Below are 10,544 nucleotides of genomic sequence, written 5' to 3' on the forward strand. Positions count from 1 at the left end.
TGCCCCTTACACATATAAGACACATTATTAATGTCCTTATAAACATAATGCGCCTTACACATTATGACAACCTGTATTAATGCCCTTTTACACATAATGTCCCTTACACATATGCTGCACATTAATGCCCTTAAACACATAATGACACACATAGTGCCCCCTACACATTTGTTGCCAATTATTAGTGCCCCTATACACATAATGACACACATACAGTAGTACCCTGTTACACATATGCCGCACATTATTAATGCCCTTACACACATAATGACACGTATAGTGCCCCTTACACATATGTTGCACATTATTAATGCATTTTTACATGACACACATAATGCTCCTTACACATATTCATTCAACACTACTGCACAACCAACCCACTCACATGCACACAGCAATCACACTGCCACTAACACTGAGACCTCTGCCTCTGCTTGGATACAGATGTGTCCTCATAAATCTTGCCTCAATGCTAACGTTGGGCACTTTTTTTTTATGAAAATGCATCTTATTTGCATTGTTATGTGGCTAGGATGCACAAGCAGCTTCAGCTGACTAAAATGATATGCAGCATGCCTATATACTGTGTGAGACTGTGGCTGTATCTGCATATGGAATGCTACACACAGAATATAGGCATGTTGCATATCATTTTAATCAGCAGAAGCTGCTGATGCCCCATGGCATATCAAATGCCCTAGGCAATTGCCTAGTTTGCCTATGCCTATGGCCGGCTCTGGTTATATCTGCCACACCTGCAGTGCACATGGGAGGTAATTCTGAGTTGATCGCAGCAGGATTTTTGTTAGCAGTTGGGCAAAACCATGTGCACTGCAGGGGGGGGGGGGTAGATATAACATGTGCAGAGAGAGTTAGATTTGGGTGGATTATTTTGTTTCTGTGCAGGGTAAATACTGGCTGCTTTATTTTTACATTGCAATTTAGATTGCAGATTGAACACACCACACCCAAATCTAACTCTCTCTGCACATGTTATATCTGCCCCACCTGCAGTGCACATGGTTTTGCCCAACTGCTAACAAAAATCCTGCTGCGATCAACTCAGAATTACCACCTTTGTATGCAGACACTTGGATTTGCGATGCCGGCTCTGTGCGTCTCAATGCATTTCCCAGGGCTGCAGCATTTGGCATATCTTCACACAATAGCTGCGTACAAATTCACAGCTGCAAATGCAGTAGCGTGCATCTCTGAAACAGGCATTTCATTCAAAGCACCCTAGGCCAAACGTTTCTTTTTGATATAATCAGTAAAAATTATTAAAATAAGAATATTGTCCTCACCCATCATCCCTAGGTTCTGTTAAGTGGTGGTTGACTACGCTTCTGTTTGTCCATGTAACTTCTGATTGGGAGCCACCAGCGTTCCTCGGTCAGATCAACGGTAACCATGCCAGCATTATAATGTCAACATGGCTCAAACTGTCACCAGGCAACATATCAACATCCTCAGAATGTCGACAGGGTGACAATGACGACATCTGATTTGTCGCCATGTGAAGTGTCATTAGCCTGAGGATACCCACGATTAGAGAAAGGCTGCCATGGGGAGGGTGCGGGTTAGGTGCTAGTGAGAGGGTTCGGGGTAGTGGGGAATATACTCACCGGGACACCGCTGCTGAGACATTGCTGCCGGAACTGATCCTTACATGACAACAGTGGGGACCCAGAAGAAGCTGCAGCTGCTGGGACATGGTAAGACACAGCTAGACCACCAGGGAACATTTGTCGATAGTTTATCATGTTGACATATCATCCATGTAGACATGATAAATGTCAGCATGGTCACTTTCGAAATGTGGAGCATATTGACACTTTGACTGTGTCGAAATTCTCATGTCGATGTTTCATGTCAACATGATAACTGAAGACCAATTATACCTAACCTGCCACCAGCACTGGTTTTCCATCACATCAACCAGGGAGCAGGAAAGAAAACCATGAAAAGGGTAGAAGATTACGATGCGGGGATAGAAGAGAAGGTGGTGTCAGCATCCGGAGTCTTACCTCTGGTTCTGGTCCCTGCGGCCTTCCTGTTGGTTGGCTGGTGTGGCTGTGACGGATAGGAGCTGCGTCAGCGAGGACCTCAGGTGCGGCTGCCGGGCATCTGGAGGCCGGGATCCAGGTCCTGGGAAGCGGAGCATGGCAGCCGGAGGTGTCTGTTTCCCAGTGTCCTGTTGCTGGAGTGAGTTGTCTGGGAGGCTGAGGCCAGAGGTAGTGGCGTCCTCTGTGCAGGGAGCAGCCATGTTGGAGACCAAGCCTAGCCAATAGGTATCCCAGTTCGTGTCCAGCCAATCCGGTGCAGTCTTCCCTTATAAAAAGGGGTGGATGCTTAGCTATGGTGCTAGTGCTTCAAGTTACTTGCTGCTGTAAGGTGCTCAAGCTCTGTGCTCCCAGGTTAACCCCTGGGGCAATATTTACTAATATTCGTGTTTAAGTCGGTTTGTGTAGTGTTTAAACTCGTTTTGTATCGGGTGCATTTTCATGCAACTTTTTGAAACTATATATGCAAAGTTACGAAGCAGTCAACTTTATGGTTTTCGTGTTTTCCGATGTCGATGCCAGTAGTTTTTTTTGGACCATTTTCGGCCGTCATTGTCATTTGCGTACGTGTTTTGGTTGTTTTTTCCTGTATTTTTTCTAAGTTAAACGCGGCCGCATTTTCACTTTTAGTTTCGTTTTTCATCCCCGTTCGTTGGTTGTGTTTCAGATGTAGGAGTGTCTGCGCAACCATATAAATACGCCCCAAACCGTCCGCACCTCGTGGGTTTAGTTAGTGGTGAGGAGGGAGGTTGTGCTGTGGAGGTAGGTGAATTTGTGGTTTGGTGAGGAGTGTTGGAAGCGATTTCTGATTGTAGTATTGTGTTTGAAAGTCGTCTTGTCATTCTTGTAGTCTTGTTTTTTGTGGTTTTGTCTCATTTTTTGTCCAAGTTATTTTTCTTTATAGTCCCTTGTGTGTGTGTGTGTGTGTGTGTGTGTGTGTGTGTGTGTTGTGCAGTGGTAGTGGAGGAGTATTTTTACTTGTGTCCTATGTCAGTGTCCTGTACATGTTTTCCTGTGTTGCACTTTCCATAGTGCATATGGCTATTGGACAATGTTTATTGTTTTATGTAGTAGTTTTATGGTTTCCGGTCCTTATGTTTTTATTAAAAATAAAGCAAGCATTTCTTGAAGAATAAATGTTTATAAGCATAATGGGTGGATGTATCAACAATAGCATGAATACATGAGTTTTTATTTTGTTTTTACAGTGTTTGAAAAAAGCAGTACTACTCGTCCTACAGTAGCTCCCATCACATCTGATGATGATGACGCTGCGGAAGCAGGTAAAGTGTCCATTGTAGTATAGGGTATGTTTGTAAAGGAATGGCCATAACAAAATTTCACTTTCAATAATAGGTCCATCAAAAGAAGTCTGGAGCAGCAGAAGTGGGACTTCTGTAAGACACCACCACAAAAAACCTGTGGCAGCAAAGAAAGCAAGGTCTGATGTCCAGGGCCAACCACAGCAGGCTACCCCGCCACGAAGATTATCGACAGTATGTTCGGTCCCCCCACTACAAATTTTGGACACACCTCCAAGACGTCAACCACACTCCCCTCATCTTGATTGTGAGTATCAAACTGAAATAAATGTAAACAATTTCAGATCGTAATCAAACTTTTTCTTAACCGCATTAAGTCAAAACACATCAAAATCTTATATACTTACCGAAGTAAGTAAAACATGAAATGCAATCCAAGTAAAATGGCCTTGTCCACATCCAGTAAAGATATGTATGTCCACTTGAGCCATACAGTAGGACATTGTGTGTAAGAAGCTGCAACAGAAACTCATGTTTAATTTTTGAAAATAGTAAGGTTGTTTAACAAATTTTCACATGTGTGTTTGACCTCACATTGCCAAATACATATAAAAACATTACTATGTTTGTTTAAGAAAAGCTATAAGGTAACACATTATGGATTACAATGTGTTTTTATGGTGGAGTATGTCTGATCTACAATAAAACTAAAGTGTTTGCTTTCACAATGAAGTAACCAGACACATTTGCCACAAACAGGCATATGTATGTATTTCAGTTCTGAGTGACGATGTTGCTAGGCAGAATATCTGAAAGCAACAGTGAATGACATGTTTTCCATGTGTAGTGATTTGTTTTCATTTATCAAACATATATATAGCTAACGGAGATTTTTTCTACATTTCAGCTTCTAGTCCTGGAAACAGCATCCCTCCGCAACAACAGCAATACAGTGACATGGATGAGACAATCATCTTAGAAATGCAGCCATTAAGCCAAGGAATCAGCCCCCCAGCACCTGTGAGTACTCCACCACAGCAAAGCACACCACCACCACAACACAGCCCAACAACACCAGTAACACAAGGCCCTGATCAGGTGTTTTGGACCATTTGGGCTAGACAGCAGGCCACTAATGAAGATTGCCTGCGTAGGCAGACACAAATGTTTGCAAGCCTACCATGTCACCTCAGAAGAATAACCAGAAATATGTGTAGACAAAATGAACAAACCACGAGAATTGGCAATACCATGGAACTCCAGCGTACAGACATTACACAGGTCATGGCCAACTTACAGCGCATAATGGAAGAACAGCACAGACTAATGGAAGAACAGCACAGACAACAGCAAAGTTATATGAACATTTTTCAAAACAATTAAAAGATAAATGAAAGTTTTTTCCGAATTGTAGACAATCAAAATGCTGCTACACGTGAACTCAATGCCACCCTCACTAACCTGAATGAAACACTCAGATCCATGCACCAACAGCAAACAAGCAGCAGTTCTGGTACGACTACTCCAAATATCACGCCAGTCTCATCACCAACAAGACGCTCCACCAGAGCACGACAACATGACAGTGCTAAAGGCAAAGGGCAGGACAAGCAGGCACCCAAAAAAAAAAACCCAAAAAAAACCAATTTTTACATTTCTGATAAGTAAATCAAAATAGTTAGTAATTGTATGTTTGGCAAAATATATATTACACTAAGCTCCTTGACAATTTATACAACATCATTAATTATCAGTGGTACAAACAACAACATGAAATTTGTACGCACATTTATTCTTTACCATCTTTGTTTTTTTTTGGAGGAGGGAAATGTTGTTTGAGCTGCACATACATGTTAGCAGGAAGTAACCAGACCACTTGATTTTTTTCTAATCATTACTCTTTATAGATTCCAATCATTCTCCTATCCTGCACACACAATCATTGCCAGGCAGGCACAATATGTTTAGCAGGAAGTAACCAGACCACTTGATTTTTTTCTAATCATTACTCTTTCTAGATTCCAATCATTCTCATATCCTGCAGCCAATACAAATTACAATGTGATTGTTAACTATTTTACCTTTCTTCTCTATACAACATTACAAGAATAGCACAATTGAGTTGCGTAAAAAGCTATTAATATGTTGTCATTGAATTTAGATAATTCAGTGCCAAAATTAATGTCATTATTGTTGGGCCATGTTTGTGTGTGTTAAAAATGAGTAATAATGTTCTTACACATGATGCAGAAACAAAAAAAATGTAATTTTTAACCAAAAAACTAATAATGTGTATAATAATTTATATATGTGGCAAACTGTGTATTTACTTACAAATCAGCAAGTTTACTGCAGCAAACATTACGAAATAAATTATTTATTATGAGAGTAAGTTTGTGTCCCTTAAATACGATGGAGCATCACACATAGGGACACATGTATTCCTCAAGGCTAACATATTATATGTTGAGGACTGTTTATTTAGAACACAGGTTCTCAAACTCGGCCCTCAGGACCCCACACAGTGCATGTTTTGCAGGTCTACTCACAGAATCACAAGTGACATAATTAGCTCCACCTGTGAACCTTTTAAAATGTGTCTGTGAGTAATTCATACACCTGTGCTTTTACTGGGTTACCTGCAAAACATGCACTGTGTGGGGTCCTGAGGGCCGAGTTTGAGAACCTGTGCATTAGGACGTTACACACAATCATAAAGTAAAATACTAAATGGATTATGTGTGCTTGTAATAAATTAGCAGTGCAAGTTTACGAACACTTATCCAGACTTAATGCATGCCACTCATAATGTGTTGTTTTGAGTTTTAAAATAAACACAATACACATGCGACATTTGTTTTGCATAAATCGAGGGTATGCTTGTATGTCTCAAGGAGACAGACACATTCTGAGTAATGGTTTTGAAAATAAAAATGGGCCAACATCTATTTATGATTACACAACAAATGAAATAAGCAAACCAAACTTACCTTAGAAATAGCGAGTGATGAGCTCTTGCCTAACCTGCCTCCCTACATCTGTACTCCAAGTATCACCAGATGTCTCTAATTCCTCTGCTTGCTGGCTGCTTTCTTCATCCTCCTCCTCCTCCTCCACATTTGGCAGATGTTGTTGCAAACACATGTTATGAAGAAAGCAGCAGCAGAACACAATTTCAGTCACCTTCGAGGGACTATACAACAAAAGGCCACCATACGTATCCAGACACCGAAACCTAGATTTCAGCACACCAAAACATCTTTCTATCACATTCCGCGTGGACTTATGTGCATTATTGTAATTGTGTTCAGCAGGGGTATCAGGTCGGGACAATGGAGTTAGAAGCCAAGAGAAACAGCCATATCCTCCATCACCTAAAAGACAGATATAGTAACGTGATTCATGTTAAGATACATCAACACATAAGTAACACACTGTGGGGCAGATGTATTAACCTGTAGAAGGCATAAGGAAGTGATAAACCAGTGATATGTGCAAGGTAATAAAGGCAGCGGACAATTTGTTCCTAAATGATCATTTACATATTGGAGCTGATTGGCTGGTGCCTTTATCACCTTGCACATATCACTGGTTTCTCACTTCCTTATGCCTTCTACAGGTTAATACATCTGCCCCTGTATTTGGACAAAGTATACACAGGCCTACACATATCAAATTACATACCCAGCAGCCATCCATCTGGCATTTGTCCGTCCTCAAACTTATCAAAGAGGGATGACTGACTGAGGATGAAGGAGTCATGGCAGCCCCCAGGGTAACCAGCAACAACACTCATTATTTTGAGATTTGCATCACAAACCACCTGCACATTTGTGGAGTGCTCTAGATGTCGATTAGTATATATGTGCTGCCTGCCCCTAAGTGGTCTCAGCTGAATGTGTGTGCAATCTATGGCTCCAAGCACATTGGGCATGCCAGCCAGCTCATAGAAATCTACCCTGAGAGGCATGCCACTGAGACTCCTGGGTAGGGAAGCAGACTGAGGCATCGATGTGGGGCTGCAAAACAGCCAACACCTATGTGTATATTTGAAAGAAAAATAAACATGAGATTTTAGGACAGAACTGGCCACCGAGAAATAATAAAAAACAAAAAACAGAGGAGGTAGTTAGGTATACATCACCTGTGTTAATATTCTTGAAAATGAGGGCTGTGAGATTCCTATAACATCCCCAGACACAGCCTGAAAGCTGCCAGTAGCCATAAAGTGCAACACAGCCAGGAGTTTGTGCAGGGCGCACTTGTGAAATTTCTTATATCACTGTTATTGATGTGGAGTTTCTAGAGGTACTCCAATAACAAGTTGCTGCCCAAACGCACCCGAATATCCACACGCATGAGCGCCGGATACTCCGATTATTCATTTGAGGAGTTTGTGCAGGCCTGAGACAGAGCGAGAGCGTGCTGTCTCAGGGTCTAGGCCCAGTTTGACATGGTCATACAGACGGAAAATGTTGTTACGATTTAGACGGAACATCTGTATGACCGTATCATCGGACAATGCGTTCAAGTTTAAACGCCCCCTAAAAAAAAGAGGCCTGCGCAGCCTCAGAGGAACCTGTACAACCTGCTGACCATGTTCAGTTTGTTGGCCCTGGTTACTTACAGGCTGATGTCTGAGTCTGATGAATCCCACAGCACACAAAATATCACTGGCCCACAGTCCTGCTGCCATTTCTGAGTGTAGGTGGATTGAAATGGGCCTAAGATACTTTTATAGGCATCCTTATTCAGGTGTGAGTGATTTGTAAGTTAAAACACATGTAAACACGCCTGAAAAAGCAGGTCTATTTTTTTGCCGCTTTTTTTAACGAATCGCAAAAAAATACGACCGCGATTGAGCACTCAGGGACTAACACCCGAATACGAATGAATAGTGAATACCCGTGTTGTATGAAATAACAGCCGCATTTGACCGATAGTCTATTCATTCGTATTTTTGAACTTTGCCGTTAAAACCATTACGAATAGCCAAAACACTGCCGAGATTTGTGCTTAGTGAATTCCCGTGTTGGGACTTAGAAAAAAAACCACAAATCGGACAAACGCGATTTTTTAGTACATTTTGGCCCTGGAATCCTGGTTCTGCTGTGGCCGCCCGGTGGTCAGTTCTGTTATTGCAGTCCTTTGCTCTAAGTCCACCGCCTCTTGCAGTTTAGCCACTGTGTCCACTATCCAGTAGAGGGTCTCCGTTTGCTGACGGTGCTCACAGCGATCCTCTCTTCAATATCATATCACAAGTCATCTCTCCATTCAGTGTTCTTCAGCATCGTTTACAAATCACAAGTCATCTCTCCATTCAGTGTTCTACAGCATTGTTTACAAATCACAAGTCATCTCTCCATTCAGTGTTCTTAAGCATCGTTTACAAATCACAAGTCATCTCTCCATTCAGTGTTCTATAGCATCGTTTACAAATCACAAGTCATCTCTCCATTCAGTGTTCTTCAGCATTGTTTACAAATCACGTCATTTCTCCATTCAGTGTTCTTCTGCATCGTTTTCAAATCATAAATCACTTCTTCATTCAGTATTCTTCATCATTGTTTACTAGTCACGAACATTTCGTCCTTCAGAATTCACTCAGACTTATCTCCTAGCCGTTGTGTATGATTGAAGCCTCATTAAAACTGAACTAATCTTTCCTCAGTGTTTCGTTCTCAGTCATTGATCAGTCGTCAGATCCCCAACTCAAGCCGAGCGTGACAGGTGGCAGTGGGTTGTGGAAGCAAATGGGAGAGAAAGGTGAGGTAGCAGCTGGAATGGGGGCACAATGGGAGACATGTACAAAAAGAGTGGGGAAGAGGGGCACAAGTAGGGAGACAGTCAGGGGCACATACAAAGATAGTGGCAGACACCCAGAGGATGCTGAGACAGATGGAACAAACTCTTTGTTACCTGCACTCCATTTTTGTTATTTATTTACTGTTATGCTAAGTTTTGTCTCCCTGTACTGTCCTTTGTACGGTGATGCGAAACACTTGTGGCGCCCTATAAATAAAATGTAATAATAAAAATAATAGGGAGAATGGTGGAGAAACAGGAGTAAGGGGCTGGTGGGGGAAGAGAGAGGACCTTACTTATATTGAGATCTGCCGCGGCATTGTCTGTAGAGAAGCCAAACGGAGGAGAATGAGAATGGAGTGATAATAAAAGAGGAGTGATGATACACAAATGCATTAAGCACCGCAGCCTGTGTACTTGGCTGTGCACTACCTCTCTAAGGAAACAGGTATGTGTGCGGCAAAGGACCACTCGCTCGCAGCATCCCACTTTGGTGTCCTGGGGTGCCGCAGTACTAATACCTCACCATATAGCTATTCTAAATATATCTACACGTCAATTACTCTATAATATTGCATACACTAAGAAAAATGCAAGACATATACTGACAACAGCAATGTAAATGTACTAACTAATGTACAAAGATCAAGACCTTTTTAAATATTTCTGAAAATGTCAGCCATTTACTTACTGGTTATATAATACGTGGATACAAAAGGAATATGTGCATTTCATTATCTATCCTTAGTATTGGATACAGTGGGGCAAAAAGGTATTTGGACATAGAAACATAGAATTTGTCGGCAGATAAGAACCACTTGGCCCATCTAGTCTGCACCCTTTTTTTTTTAATATTATTTTTATCTCTAACCTTATTTGATCCTTATTTCTTTGTAAGGATATCCTTATGTCTATCCCATGCATGTTTAAATTGCTCTACTGTCTTAGCCTCTACCACCTCTGATGGGAGGCTATTCCACTTGTCCACTACCCTTTCTGTGAAATAATTTCTCCGCAAATTTCCCCTGAACCTCCCCCCCTCCAGTCTCAGTGTATGTCCTCGTGTCCTATTGCTTCTCTTCATTTGGAGAATGTTTCCCTCCTGGACTTTGTTAAAACCCTTGATATATTTGAAAGTTTCTATCATGTCCCCCCTTTCCCTTCTCTGCTCCAAACTATACATATTGAGATTTCTTAGTCTTTCTGGGTATGTTTTGTGATGTAGGCCATGCACCATTTTAGTTGCCCTCCTTTGTACAGTTTCTAATGTATTAATATCCTTTTGAAGATATGGCCTCCAGAACTGAATACAGTATTCTAGATGAGGCCGTACCAATGACCTATACAGTGGCATTATTACTTCTTTCTTTCTGCTGCTGATTCCTCTCCCAATGCAGCCAAGCATCTGACTAGC

Source organism: Pseudophryne corroboree, chromosome 8, assembly GCF_028390025.1.
Source record: "Pseudophryne corroboree isolate aPseCor3 chromosome 8, aPseCor3.hap2, whole genome shotgun sequence".
In the NCBI taxonomy this organism is placed as follows: domain Eukaryota; kingdom Metazoa; phylum Chordata; class Amphibia; order Anura; family Myobatrachidae; genus Pseudophryne; species Pseudophryne corroboree.